Here is a 14,453-nt window from a genome sequence, read left to right on the forward strand (position 1 = left end):
ACCACCAAAACCCAAGACCGAAGCTGCAGATGAATCGGTATGGGGCTCCATAAATGTTGTGACTCATTATAACGACATGCTAAAGATGCCTAAAGTGTGCATGCCAAAAACTACTTATGCTGCTTCCCAATACAAATGAGGTAGCTGCCCCCACATAGGTTAAAAATGGGCGAGGCTCCATTTCCAAATGACTGACTCAGATAAGCCATGGTAGAGCACCTTAAAATCATTTAGGCTATGACTGAAACCGATTTGCATTCACCAGAATGAATCCTAAGGTCCCTGAGTCCTGCTTTCCCCCTCTTCTGTTCCCTTAAAGAAAACCAGGCTTAGAACAAGAAAAAGGTAACCAGTATATTTGGCATCTAGAAGACCCATAATGGCGAGTGAAGGTTTTTATCTTGCCAATGTCCTGGCTTTACTCATTATATAACTAGCTTTCTTTCCCTATGTACAGAGCTGGCTCTGGACTCAGACTTCTAGCTCCAGAGACTGGCTCTCGTTTTACAGAGGGGGAAGCTGAGACCCAGGGAAGATAAAGTGACCTGCCCAAGGTGACCCAGAGGGTCCTTGATCTCAGATGGGAGGGGACCTCAGGGGCCATCAAGTCTGACCCCCTCATTTTACAGAGGGGGAAACTGAGGCCCAGGGAGGGGAAGGGACTGGCCCAAGGTCATACAGGTAATAAAGCATTAGAGTAAGGATTTGATCCCAGGTCCTCCATCTTGTGAAGGAATCAATATACTAATTCTGGAGTCAGAAGATTTGGATTCAAATCATACCTCTGACGCTTATTACTTAAGACCCTGAACAAGTCACTTCATCTCTTTCAGTCTCAGTTTCTTCATCTATAAAATGAAAGGGTTATACCAGATGGGCATTGAGGCCCCTTTCAGATTGAGATTCAGGATCCTGAGTGGAAAGCCAATTTTCTGTCCTCTGAACCAGACTGCCTCTTCAAGGATAAAGTTGAATTTCACAATATTTGGGGAGAAATGATTATCCTATTACATAAATGGATACCCTAAAAAAAGACAGGTCTCAACAACTGCCCCGAGGTCACAAAGCAAAAATGGCATCCGAGCTGGGATGAAATCTCTTATTTTCTTGGCTTTCAGACCTGAATGACAACCTGGAAAATAGACTCCAGGTAGCAAATAGAAGACATTTTATTTTGCATCATATTTTTCTAATAAACTAATTGGTCAGCCTGTGAGTCATAGAGGAGCCAATAACCGCTGATCCCCCTTAGAAATTTTCGAAGGAATCGGGCAGCGGAGGCTTAGGGTGGGGGAGGGAAAAGACGATTGAAGGCTGAAATAACCAGCTGCAGGAAAGACACTGCTCCTACCCCCCTCACCCCTACCCCCCCACCCCAGCCCCCAGCAGGGGGACAAAACAATAAAAGAACCCTCCCTGGGCCAGTCCCCCCTCCTCCATATGGGAACACTGGTTAGAGAAAAAGGTGGAAAAGGTAGCCTTCCCAGCTCAGCTGGGTAACCTTTGGAATAAGAGCCAACAGAATGCACGTATGCATACATGCATGCATACATGATTACCCAGCTTTCATACAGATCCCCCCCCCCAACACACACACACCCCTTCCACCTCACAAATACACCCATCCATATCGAACCAAGGGAAAACACTCAAAAAGAGGAGGTAAAATGGGAGGGAAAGGATAAATGGACTAGGTGGAGAGGGGAAAACTCTGGGTGAGTGGAAGAGCAAAAACTTCAGTCTCAGAGAGGGCCATCCACGGGAATCAGAGAAGGAAGGGCTCAAGTGGCCAGGCCCAAAGGGCCAGGCCCGGCCACTCCCGCCCCCCTCCCACCCCGCCATCTTCAAGGTCCCCTTCCTGGCCAGCCTCAGAGCGCCCCCTTTCCCCGGGCCGCCCCCCCCATCTCCCCCCAGTGCGCCATCGCTTGATGTTGGAATGGGCAGAGCAGGGCAGGGCAGGACAGGACAGGGCCAGGACGGCAGGACAGGCAGGGCGGCCGGCAGGACAAGGTGCGGGGTAGGGGTAGGGGGTGAGAGTGAGAGGGGAATGTCAAGGCGAAGGCGCCCAAGCAAGCCCCGAGGGGGCGTGCCCTCTGCCGGCCGCGTTGGCTGCCCTAAGGAATGGAAGCAGGAGCCGGGCACAAGCGGGCACGCTGGGCGCACACTGGCCTCCTTCCCTTCCTGCTGGCTGGCCCGGCGGCCGCCACGGCCAAAAGCTCCCGCCGCCGCCCATCGGGGCGAAGTTGGGGCAACGGCGCCCCCGTCCCCAAGCGGGCCAGAGCTCCTTTCCAGCCGGCCGCCCACCCACGGGGCTCACCTGCAGCCGCCAAAGCGCCTTTCCTTGCCTTCCCCCCTTTTCCCATTCCCTGGGCGCCTCTGGCTTGCCTCCTTCCCAGCCGGGAGTGAAAGCAGGAGCGGGAGCGCTCCTCCAGCCCAGGGCGAGCCAGGGCGCGGAGAGCAGCCTAGCAGCGCAGAGCCGCCGCAAAGCGCGGAGAGCAGCCTGGCAGCTGAGCAGCCTACCCAGGGGAAGAGAGCAGGGGACAGAGAGCAGCGGGCAGCCGCTGGGTGAGGCCCGGCCGGCCGGAGTGCTCCTCTACGTACCAGCTGATTCCAGCAGCCTGGCCTCCTCCGTCCTGTCATCTTGGAAGAAGAGACCCACTGAGCCGGGTGGAGGGAGAGGGAGCGTGCGGGTGTCTGTGCGCGCGCACCGGCCCGGGGGAGGGCGGAGGAGAGCGTGCGTGCGCGCGCGCGCGCGCCTCTGCAGGCTCTGGAAAGAGACCGTCCTAGACAGCCTCGGCAGTAGGCAAAATGCGGAGGGAGGCAGAAATGTGTGCAAACTCCTTCCTGTTCCACCGTTCCCCCCAACCCACCCCCCACTTCGTCGTTCCCTCCTCCTGATCCCCCGCCGCCCCGCCTGTTCCCAGCACAAACAGTTCAACCACAACAGCCGGCGACACTTGTTGTCTGCCCAAAGAAAGGCCAGGAGGGCCACCCACGTCCACAGACGAAGCTGCTCTACGCAAACCATCCCGGAGCAAAACAGAAATCGTGGACTGCGTAGACAGGGGCAAAGAATGGGAGGAAACCCAGCCCAGCCCCGTCGTTATCTTTTTACAAAGGGAGAATGGCACTGAGTGGACTGTTGGCCCGGGGCCGACCTTGTGGACCTTGTGAACGAAGCCACACAAGGGAAATCGCTGTCTTCCACCGTGAAACCAACAGAGCTGTTACCATGGGCTACAACTGGGCAGGTGCAGCTAGGTATTCAGGTGTAACAGGTGTCCAATACACTCTGATAACAGTGTCAAGATCCCTGGCTCAGAGGACCTCTCCCCCCACCCCCAAGTTCAAATGCCACCTGACACTACTGATGTAACCTTATGCAAATCACTCTACCTCCCTGGGTCTCAGTTTTCTCATCAGTAAAATGGAGAAGAAAGTTGAGGCAGTTAAAATAGATTGCCTCTGAGGTCCCTTCCGGGTCTAAATCTATCTAAATCTAAATCTGTGACTGGCCGTTCCTCACCTACCACAGTACTTGGGGCAAGTCGTTGTCAATCACGCAACGCTCTATCCCTTACTGCTATGTATCGGGCTTCTCACCTCAATCCTGACTTCTTACTTCAATGCCACACCTGTTCTTTCCAAAGGCAGCATCTTTCAGTCACTCAGACCTCAAGGCCATGGTTGAACAGTTTAATTACATTGGTAAAAGCTGGTAAAAATCCAAGAAACAATGGCTACATATCATAAAATGCACCAATCCACTTTCTTGCAAATTCTGACTCTCTGAGGCAAAGGGGGGAAAAATCCTCCCAGTCTGGACTTTATTTCCTCCCTCTTCAGTCTCCCAAGGATAGCACAGGCCTGACTTCACAGCTTCCCAGGATTGTTGTAGGAACATTCACTGTTCCCTGGGTCACAGTTGCAAAGTCCTTTGTCCAGAATTTAAAGACCCTTGAACTCTGGCCCCTCCCATCTTTCCAGTCTTTTTCACCTCCATGCACTGATCCAGCTCCGCTGGCTTCCGGGCTGCTCCATGCACGTGAAATGCCACCTCCCAATTCCGTGGAAGATGCTCTTTTGACTGGCCATCCGCCAGGCCTTCAGCAGTCTGCCCCGAATCTCTGCCTCTTAACCTTTCCTGGCTTCCTCCAAGACTCAATTCAACTTTTCCCTTCCCCCACCACCAGTACCTTCCCCCAGGAAATTCCTTCCCCTCTACTTTGTATATTTTAAATACATGTTGTCTCGCCCATTCAGATTGAGATCCTTGAAGACAGAGAGAGTATTTTTGCCTTTTCTATGTTATCACCAACACTTAGCACATTCCCTGGCACATATTAAGCGCTTAATAAATGCACTTTGACTATTGACTGACCAGCTCCAGGACCTCCTGGCTGACATTGCTCTGTCTCACTAGAGTCCCCTGACCCCTAGGTGAGTGCCAATACCCACTTTCTTCCTCATCCATCACTATGGGGTCCAGTTAACCCCACCCCCAATAGGCAACAGGTAATTTTGGTGTAGTATCTTTACAAGGAAGGCCTCACCACTCTCTGGGGCTATGTTGTTGACCAATCTTTCAACTTCTAGCTATAGGAGAGCTTTCCATCCATTCTCTGTCCTGTGTGTTCCCTGCACTCCCAAGATTTCTGAGCAGAGCTCTACCCTCTCGTGGGCTGACTATGAATTCAAGCATCATCACAGCACTTGTTTCTCTCAGAGCTTCTGGGAGCTGAGGCCATAACGAGGAAGCAAGCTTCTTTCAGAGGATCTTCCAGCCAAGCAATGGACCCAACCCCTGGTGCTTCTATGTCTTCTCCATCACCCGAGTCTCCAAAGCAGAAAGCCACAGGCAAATGGGGATTTAGCCCAAACATCTGTAAACATAAGGTGAAAGCCTGTGGGATCATTTTTGGTATCATTATTCGTATGTGCTGGGAATGCACTGCAGACTTCATTGCCCTCTTAATGCCTCTACCTGGTCAGACCAAATCCTGACAAGGAAGCCAAACACAGAGAAAGGCTTGCACCCATTTTGGCAACTGTAAAAGCTTTCTGGTTTGTGAATGGATATACCCAAGTAGGATGCCTTTTGCAAGATGCCTTTCCTGATCACCTATCTGCTAGTAGCTTCCCCAATATACTCTGTATATAACAAACAGTATGTGTCTTCCCCATTAGAATGTAGAATCCTTGAGGGAGGGGTTGCTGTTCGGTCTTTTTTTCAGTCATGTCCAACTCTTAGTGACTCCGTTTGGGGTTTTCTGGGCCCAGATTCTGCAATAGTTTGCCATTTCCTTCTCCAGCTCATTTTATTGATGAGGAAACTGAGATAAATAGGGTTAAGTGACTTGCCCAGGGTTACACAGCTAGTAGATGTCTGAGGCTGGATTTAAACTCAGGTCTTCCTGACTCCAGGCCCCATGCTCTATCCACTGATCCACCTGGCTGCCCTGCTTTTTCCTTATATCCTCAGCACTTAGCACAATGCCTGGCACACAGTAGGCACTTACTACATTAGCTTGTTGACTCACTAATTGATATGTACCAAGTGAAATGATACATCACCACTAAGATGATCTTCATATAATTCATATCTCCTTCCACCATTTGTGGCTAATTATACTTTTATGCAAGCGCAAAATCACAGAATTTCAGAGTTGGAAGAGACCTCAGCAGTCATGAAGTGCAACCTGTACACATGAGGACTTCCCACTATAACATACTTGACTGTGGTTGTCCAGCCCTGTTGGGATACCTCCAAGGAGGGGAGCCCCATTGCACTTTGGGAAGGTTTTCCAGACATTGAGCCTAAATTCACCTTTTTGCAAGGTCTACCTTGCAAGGTTCCTGGTTCTAGCCTCTGAGGCTGAACACACAACTATCGTGTTCTCCTTGAGTATTCTTTTGTCTAAACAGAACATCTCCAATTCCTTCCACTGTTCCTCATGACATGGATGCAAGGCCCTTCACCATTGTCCTCACCCTTTCCTGGATGCTCCCCAGTTGATCCATAGTCTTCAGAAAACCATGGTGCCCAGAACTTAACACCATGCTCCACACGTAGTCAGAGCGGGATAGAAGACAGAGTAGGAGTGTGCTGTCTTCTCTTTGCTTCTACAAATAAATGTTTCCGAAGTCATCAGGGTACAGTCAAAATGGAACCAAGTTCCAGAGACCTGAGTTCAAATCCTGGCTCTGTCTGTACAAGGTACTATAAAACCTCACACATGTCACTTCACCACTCCAAGACTCAATTCCCTTATCTTATGAAGGGTTGAAACAGGTGATCTCAAAGTTCTTGCCCACTCTAAAATTCAATTATCCAGAATGGTTTGGTACCATTGGCCTTTGAACACATCAGGCACAAAGTCTCATAATTCTTACTGATGTCTGCTACTATCTTGGGCTAACAGAATCTGTTCTGTGCCTGTTCTAGGGTTCTCCCTTGGCTCAAGTGTCTAAAGTCATCATGTTTCGGGGCCATCGGACAGAATACCTTGGATAGCACCAATTGCTTTCTAGTACGATATATGCCATAGGATGCCATCTGGTATATTACTCCATTCTATCAGAGGTAGGAAACCTGCAGCCTCGAGGCCACATATGGCTTTCTAGGTCCTTGGGTGCGGCCTTTTGACAGAGTCCAAGTTTTACCGAACAAATCCTTTTATTAAAGCAATTTGTTCTGTGAAATTTGGATTCAGTCAAAGGGCTGCACTTGAGGACCTAGAGGGCCACATATGGCCTCGAGGCCACAGGTTCCCCACCTTGGTATAGCTCTAACTTCTGCCTTCTTTCAATAGTCAGATAGTCAAAGAACTGTACTAAGTGCTTGAAATATAAAGAAAAGACCAAAGCTAGTCTCTCCTCTCAAGGAACTCACAGTCTACTGTGACAGCATGCTAACATCTGTGTATAAACAAGCTATATGCAGAATGAATTGGAGAGGGAAGGCACTGGAATTAAGAGGAATCAGGAAAGCCTTCCTATAGAAGGTGAGATTTTAACTAGGATTTGAAGGAAGTCAACAAGGCCAGGAAAAGAGATGGCAGCAGAGCATTCCAGGAATGGAAGACAGCCATCGAAAATGTCTGGAGTTAGGAGATGCCGTGTCTTGTTTGTGGAACAGCCAGGAGGCCAATGTCACTGGATAGAAGAGTATATGGCAGGGAGTAAAGTATAAGAAGACTGGAAAGGTAGGGGGTGGAGGACAGGTTATGAAAGGATATTAATGCCAAATAGAAGATTTTCTATTTGAGCCTAAAAGTGACAGAGAGCCACTGGAGTTGATTGAATAGAGGGGTGGCATGATCAGATCTGTGCTTTAGGAAGAAAACTTTGAAAGCTGAGTAGAGGGTGGACTTCAGTACGGAGAGACTTGAAGCAGGCAGACATCTCCCCCCGCCCCCCCCCCAGCAGCTATTGAAATAGTCTAGGCATGAGGTGATAAGGGTCTGCACCAAGATGGCGGGGGGGGGCGTATCAGAGGAGATCAAAGATTTGAGAGATGTTACAAAGGTGAAATCAACAAGCCTTGGCAACAGATTGGATATGGAGGGTAAGAGAGAATGAGGAATCAAGGACAACTCCTAGATTAGGAGCCTTGGCAAATGGAAGCATGATGGTACATTTAGAAGGGGAGAGGGTTTGGGGAAAAGGATAATGAATTCTGTTTTGGATATGTTAAGTTTAAAATGTCTACTGGACATCCAGGTCAAGATGTCCAATAAGTATCTGGAGATGTAAGACTGGAGGTCAGCATAGAGATTGGGGCTGGGTAAATAGATCATTAGCATAGAGATGATAATTAAATCCATGGGAACGGATGAGTTTACAAAGTGAAATAGTATAGAAAGAGAAGAGAAGAGAAGAGGCCTTGGGGGACGCCCATGGTTAGCAGGCATGATCTGGATGAAGCTCAAGAAAAAGAGATAGAGAAGGATCAGTTAGATAAGTAGGTGGGGAACCAAGAGAGAGTGGCATCCCAAAAACCTAGAGAGAAGGGAATATCAAGGAGAAGAGGTTGATCCACAATGTCAATGAGGATTGAGAAAAGGTCGTTAGATTTGGCCATTAAGACATCATTGGTAACTTTAGAGAGAGCAGTTTTGATTAAATGATTAGGCTGGAAGCTGGACTATAGAGAGTAAAGAAGAGAGTCATAGGAAAGGCAGTGGAGGCACTGAATGTAGATGGCTTCATTAAAGCCACAAAAAGGGATGAGATCTAGAACTGTAGTTCTAGACCAGGGAATGGATGGAACAAATAAGAGGTTTTTTGAGGATGGGGGAGACATAGTCATGTTTGTAGGCAGTAGGGAAGCAGCTAGGAGAAGATAATTGAGAGATTGGGGATGATAGGGCATTCTGCTGGAGAAGATGTGATAGAAAAGTAGTAGTTGGGCATGTAGAGGAATTTGCCTTGGCAAGGAAAAGGGCCATCGCATGTATTATGAGATCTATCTACCTTAGTGATTGAGAAGATTAATGGCAGAAAGCATCTTGGTGATATGAGATGAAGAGGGAAGAAGAAGCTCCCAGCAACTGGTCTCAATATGTTCAGTTAAATAGGTGATGTTCTGAGCTAAAAGGATGGGGAGGGGGGAGCCATGGTGAGCCAGTCAATAAATGTTTATTAAGCACCTACTATATATTAGGAACTCTGCTAAGCCATGGAAGATTTGAGGAGGGATGAAAAGGCTGGAAGAACCACTTTGGTGTGTAGGATAATGAGTTTATTTGAGAGGATTGCCTTGCAGCAGTGAGGACCCATTTGAGGTTATGCAACATAAATTTGTAGTGGACTCAGTTAGTGGTTTTGTGATTTTCTCCACCTTTGTTCCAAAGCATATAAGTAGGAGCAAAGGCAGTAAATGCTGGAAGTGGTCCAAGACTGAGGCTTTGTAGAGTAATATCAGAAATTTTTAAAAGGGGGCAACGGACTCCACGGAAGAGGACAGAGCAGAGTTGAACTGGATCGCTAAGGGGTCAAGATAGGGAAGGAGAAAGGGTATAACCAGTATAGGGATGATGGCCTGGACAAGAACTGAAGGGTTAAGAGATTAGAGGTGATGGTGTGAAGTAAGAACAAGGTTTGGGATTGCGAAGAAGAAGGGGGATGATAATAGACTGTGTTCAGATAAGGGAATTTCAGCACTCATGAATAAAAGACATGCCACACTTGTTAGTGATGATGGCAAGATCAAGGGTATGGCCATCTCTTCATGTAGCTATGGTGGAGTGGAGGAGTAGGTCACAGGAAATGAGTGAGTTAAGACACTGAGAGGGTAAAGTGTTTAAGGGAGTATCAACATGCCAGGCACTGAACCCACTGAGGAAAGAAGGAGGGTGTCCTGGAGACCAGTGGACAACAGATATCCGAATTTTGATTGGGTGGTAGATATGAACTGGATAAACCACAAAGGTGGAGAGGCTATGGAGTGATGGTGGTAGAAGGAGAACCTGGAAGTGAGAATAGGGAGTAAGGAATATTTCTTTTTTTTCTTCTTTTTTAAAATTCTTTTTTTTTAATTTATTTTGTTTTATCAACAATCACTTCCATAAGCTTTTGAGTTTTAAATTTTTCTCCCCCTCCCTCCCCACCTCTCTCCCCAAGATGGCACACAATCTGATATAGGCTATACATATACATTCCTATTAAGTATATTTTCACATTAGTGATGTTGTAAGTAAGAATTAGAACCAATAGGAGAAAGCACCAGAAAGAGGAAACAAAACACAGCAGAAGAAAAAAATAGCAAATAGCATGCTTCGATCTACATTCAAACTCCATAGTTCTTTCTTTGGATGTGGATAGCATTTTCCATCATGAGGCCTTTGGAGATATCTTAGATCCTTGTATTGCTGAGAAGGGTTAAGTCTATCAATATTAGTCATCGCACAATGTGGCTGTTATTGTGTACAAAGTCCTCTTGATTCTGCTCACTTCACTCAGCATCAGACCATGAAAGTCTTTCCAGGTTTTTCTGAAGTCAGCCTGTTCATCATTTCTTATGGCACAATAGTATTCCATTACATTCATATACTGCTTGTTCAGCCATTGCCCCAATTGATGGGCATCCCCTCAATTTCCAATTCTTTGCCACCACAAAAAGAGCTGTTATGAATATTTTTATACATGTGGGTCCTTTTCCCATTTGTATGATCTCTTTGGGATACAGCCCTAGAAGTGCTCTTGCTGGGTCAAAGGGTATGCACATGAGTAAGAAGTATTTCATCTCCTCCATCTCAACCATGTCAAGCAATGGTTGACTAAGTATGAGTACAACTAGCACTGGAAAAGGAGGCCAGATCCACTGCAGCATCGGGAGGGAGCCAGAAGTTGAAAGAGTGGGAAAGGAAAAGCTTTCAGATGAAAGCAACAAGTCTGTGGCAGGTGAGACCACTCAGGAAGCTTTTCTAGTCCTACCTGGGAATTATGGCCATGAAGATACATGCCCGATGAATTGACAGTAAATGATTCTACTGGAAATTTTATACTAATCCACCATCTGAGGGAAAATGGCTTAGAGAGGTGGAAGATCTTCTAATCAACGGAGGCATTCCTATAGAGAAACTGAATGTCACAGTCAAATCCAGAAATATCTCTTCATCTGTAAGTAAGGCTGAGACCAGAGCCCCTGTGGTAGATAGCCTGCAAATGATCATTTTCTCAGGACACGAACCCTGTACCGAAGGAGAACAATGCTGGGAGGCTTGGGTTGGGTAGGCACCAGTGGGCCCAAGACACTGGAAGGCCCCTGAGCCAGACAAAGAGATGACACTGACAGTGTGTCTAAGGGGAGCAGCCTCAGCAGCAGTGAACACAGGTCCACAGTCACATGTCACCTGGCTCACTCAAATGTATCCACACTTTAGCTGACATGTTTAAGGTGGGGGGGGGGGGTGTCAGAAGAAGCCTATGTTAATCAGGCATAATTAGCCTAATTAGGGGTGGGGTGGGGAACCTGTGGCCTCGAGGCCACAATGGCCGCCTAGGTCCTCAAGTACGGCCCTAAATGGATTCTGGCAAAGGGCCGCACTTGAGGACCTAGAGGGCCATGTGTGGCCTTGAGACTGCAGGTTCCCCACCCCTGCTCTATACCATGCAGCAGGAAAGAGAAAAGCCTGTTGAGGTCTTCCTGAGGGTAGGGCAACACTTACACAGACTGATGCAAAGAGGCCCAGTGGACGCTGAGGACTCAGGTAAAATGGAGACTGAGCCAGTGCTTGGGACATGACTCCTAATTATGCAGCCACAGAAACCATCGTTGGCAATCCCTCAGGTAAGACAGGTATTCTCAAACTTAAGGACTCGGTCACAGCAGGCCCTGGCCCCTCTTTTCTGTAGTGTGGACCTCAGAAGCAAAGCAGGGGAGCAGTATCACCAAGGCTGAGCTGCGAGCACAAGTCTGGAGACACTCAGGAGAGAAAGAGGGCATAAACCTATTCTCTTTTGAGAACAGGGAGCAAGGAAATGGAGGGTTCAAAGACCTGACACAAGCATGCCTCTATCAGGTAATCGATCACCAGAGTACCAAATCGACCGTCTGTTATAGTGTGGATCTGAGGACCACAGCCCCCTTGACTGTACCAGTACTAGAAATGCAGAGTTGCTCATACAAGAGCTGATGTCTTCTTTTCCAGTTTGGGGAAAGTGAGGTGGGACCAGGGAAAGAGGTCATCCTTGGCTCTGAGAACAGTCACACTTACTTTATTGTCAATATCATAGGGGCCTATTCCACCGTAAGGTAGAAGGTGGACACTTACCACACATATTAACTTACCAAACCAAACAGATGTACTCTGGTCACTGATGTTAAGTCTTCTTTGCCTTTGGAAACAATGACTGCATCTAATGAAGCAATAACCATTCTGCTTAACTGTAGTTTCAATATCAGATTCATTAAAACGGGCTTAGATAAAAAAAATGAAAATTAAAAATGAAAATGTCAAGGGACCTTATGTAGATGTGATGGTTAAAATTGAGAATGTAAGACTTTCCTGAACAGTGTTACCCTCAATTTCTTTTTTTATTTATTTTTTAGGCAATTGGGGTTAAGTTACTTGCCCAGGGTCACACAGCTAGGAAGTGTCAAGTGTTTGGTCTGAGGCCAGATTTGAACTTAGGTCCTCCTGACTTCAGGGCCGGTGCTCTATCCACTGAACCACCTAGCTGCCCCTGTTACCCTCAATTTCAAGTGCTAGGACTTGATGGTTTGAGTGATAAAGACTATCTGTGCCTAGAAAATATTATAGTGAGCTTGAGTTTCCCTCAGGAAGTTCTTGATGTCAATAGAAAAGTGGCTACCTGGTTTATAAGCAAGGAATGAGTTCCAACCCTTTCATCCAAAGAAATTAACTCTAATCAGCTGGCTATGGCCAAAGCATCTTTAAGAGTTAGAGATTTTCCAAGGACTTGGGGAGGGGCCATTTCTCCATGGACATTTACAGTCAGGCCATCTCTACTCAGGCCATCACCTCTACCAGTGAAGAAGCCTTCACTGGAAAATTGGACTCGTCACCTAGAACTTCTTAAGACTAGCTTTGGCCTTAGCTTGCTTAGTGCCTGGTCTTTCTTGGACATCTCCAGACATGGAGTGGCTCTCTTCTGGTCCTCACCTCTTCACTACAGAATCTTTCCAGCTAACCCTGTGTCAGCCCCAGCACCTTGGCTTCTATCTTCACCCAAGGGCTTTCTCAAATTCTCAGGAGACTGTTCCTAAACTAGACCATCCAGTACTTTTGCTCCTACTATGTGCTGCTGAAAGAAACTGGAGAAAATCACAAAATTGTGCTGCCTTGGTCCATCACAAATTTGTTACACAGTCTCATCTGGGCTCTCACTGCTGCTGGGAATCCTACTATGCCTCCACAATTGACTTACTGTAGTCCCAATCACCACAATGGTTCTTCCAAACCTTTACATCCCTCCTCAAACCTCCCACGGCTCCCCCATCCCCCGACCCCTCTCAGCTCAGAAGCTGGTCTCAGGTTTTAGTGAAAATACTGAGGCTGTTCTCTGAGACTCTCTTCCTTTCCACTCCTCATCTCATGTCACCCAGATGCCTCCTGCCATTATCTCCTCCTTCACCAGGGTCTCACATAATGAATAAAGTGGCCCTTCTCCTTGCCAAGGCACACCTTACTACGGGCACAAGTGATCCAATTCCATCCCACCTCCTCCAACGTTTTGCCCCCTCTGCCTTCCTTCTCTATCAACTAATCTTCAGTCTCGTCTTGTCTACTGGCTGCTTCCCTACTGTCTACACACATGCTCTTGTCTCCCCCATTCTCAAAAAGCCTTCTCCTGATCCACCCATCCTCACTAACTAACATTCCATATCTCTCATTCCTTTTGTGGCTACACTCCTTAATAAAGTCATGTACAAACAGTACCTCCACATCCCTTCCTCTCTCTCTCTCTCTCTCTCTCTCTCTCTCTCTCTCTCTCTCTTCTCTCTCTCTCTCTTCTTAACTCCCTACAGTCTGACTTCCAACCTAATCATTCAACCAAAACTGCTCTTTCCAAAGTTACAAGTGATCCTAATTGCCAAATCCAAAGACCTTTCCTCAATCCTCATTCACCATGACCTCTCCACAGCCTTTGGCGCTGTGGATCACTCTCTCCTCCGTGATACTCTCTTCTCTCTAGGGTTTTCTCATGCTTTCTTCCTGGTTCTCCTCCTACCTCCCTGACCGCTCTTTCTCAGTTTCCTTTGCTGGATTGTCATCCAGGTTATGCTCACTAACGTTGTGTGTCTCACAGGGTATTATCTAGCATGCTCTTCTCTTCTCCCTCTATACTGTTTCACTTGGTAAACTCATTAGCTCCCATGAATTCAATTAGCATCTCCATGCTGATGATTCTCAGACCTTATTCAGGCCTAACCTCCCTACTAACTTCCAGTCCTGAATATCCAATCACCTATTACATATCTCAAATTGGATGTCCAATAGACATCTTAAACTCAACATGTCCAAAATTGAGCTCATTATCTCTTCCCCCAAACCCTCCCCTCTTTCTAACTTCCCCATAACAATTGAGGGTACCATCATCTTCCTAGTCCCCCAGGGTCCCAACCTAGATGTCATCCTCAACACCTCATTCTCTCACCCCACCCCCGCACACACACCCAATAAGTTCCCAGGGCCTGTCTATTTTAACTTTAATAATATCTCTTGAATATACCCCTTTCTCTCTCTGACACTGCCGCCACCTTGGTACAGGCCTTTATCACATCCCATCTGGACCATTCCAATAGCTGCTGGTGAGTCTCCCTGCTTCAAGTCCCTCCATACTCTAATTCATTGTCCAGTAAGCTGTCAAAGTGATCTTTCTAAAAGCTCGGGTCTGATTGTGTCACCTCCCTACTCTATGCACTTTAAGTGGCTGTCTCCCATGACTGGAATGCCATCCCTCATCATCTCTAGCTTCTCTGGCTC

At 47.3% G+C, this 14,453-nt stretch overlaps 1 protein-coding gene across 1 annotated transcript in view; it reads right to left on the reverse strand.

Moving 5' to 3' along the window:
- Nucleotides 1-2,796, reverse strand: part of MID2 (midline 2) — a 102,347-nt gene extending 99,551 nt beyond the window's left edge. Inside the window, exon 1 of the mRNA XM_020967262.2 lies at nt 2,602-2,796. The gene's annotated coding sequence lies outside the window, so the exon portion shown is untranslated. The remainder of the gene's footprint in view (nt 1-2,601) is intronic.
- Nucleotides 2,797-14,453: the final 11,657 nt, after the last annotated feature.

The sequence above is a fragment of the Phascolarctos cinereus genome, unplaced genomic scaffold (assembly GCF_003287225.1).
Source record: "Phascolarctos cinereus isolate Bilbo 61053 unplaced genomic scaffold, phaCin_HiC Scaffold_8;HRSCAF=390, whole genome shotgun sequence".
NCBI classification, from domain to species: domain Eukaryota; kingdom Metazoa; phylum Chordata; class Mammalia; order Diprotodontia; family Phascolarctidae; genus Phascolarctos; species Phascolarctos cinereus.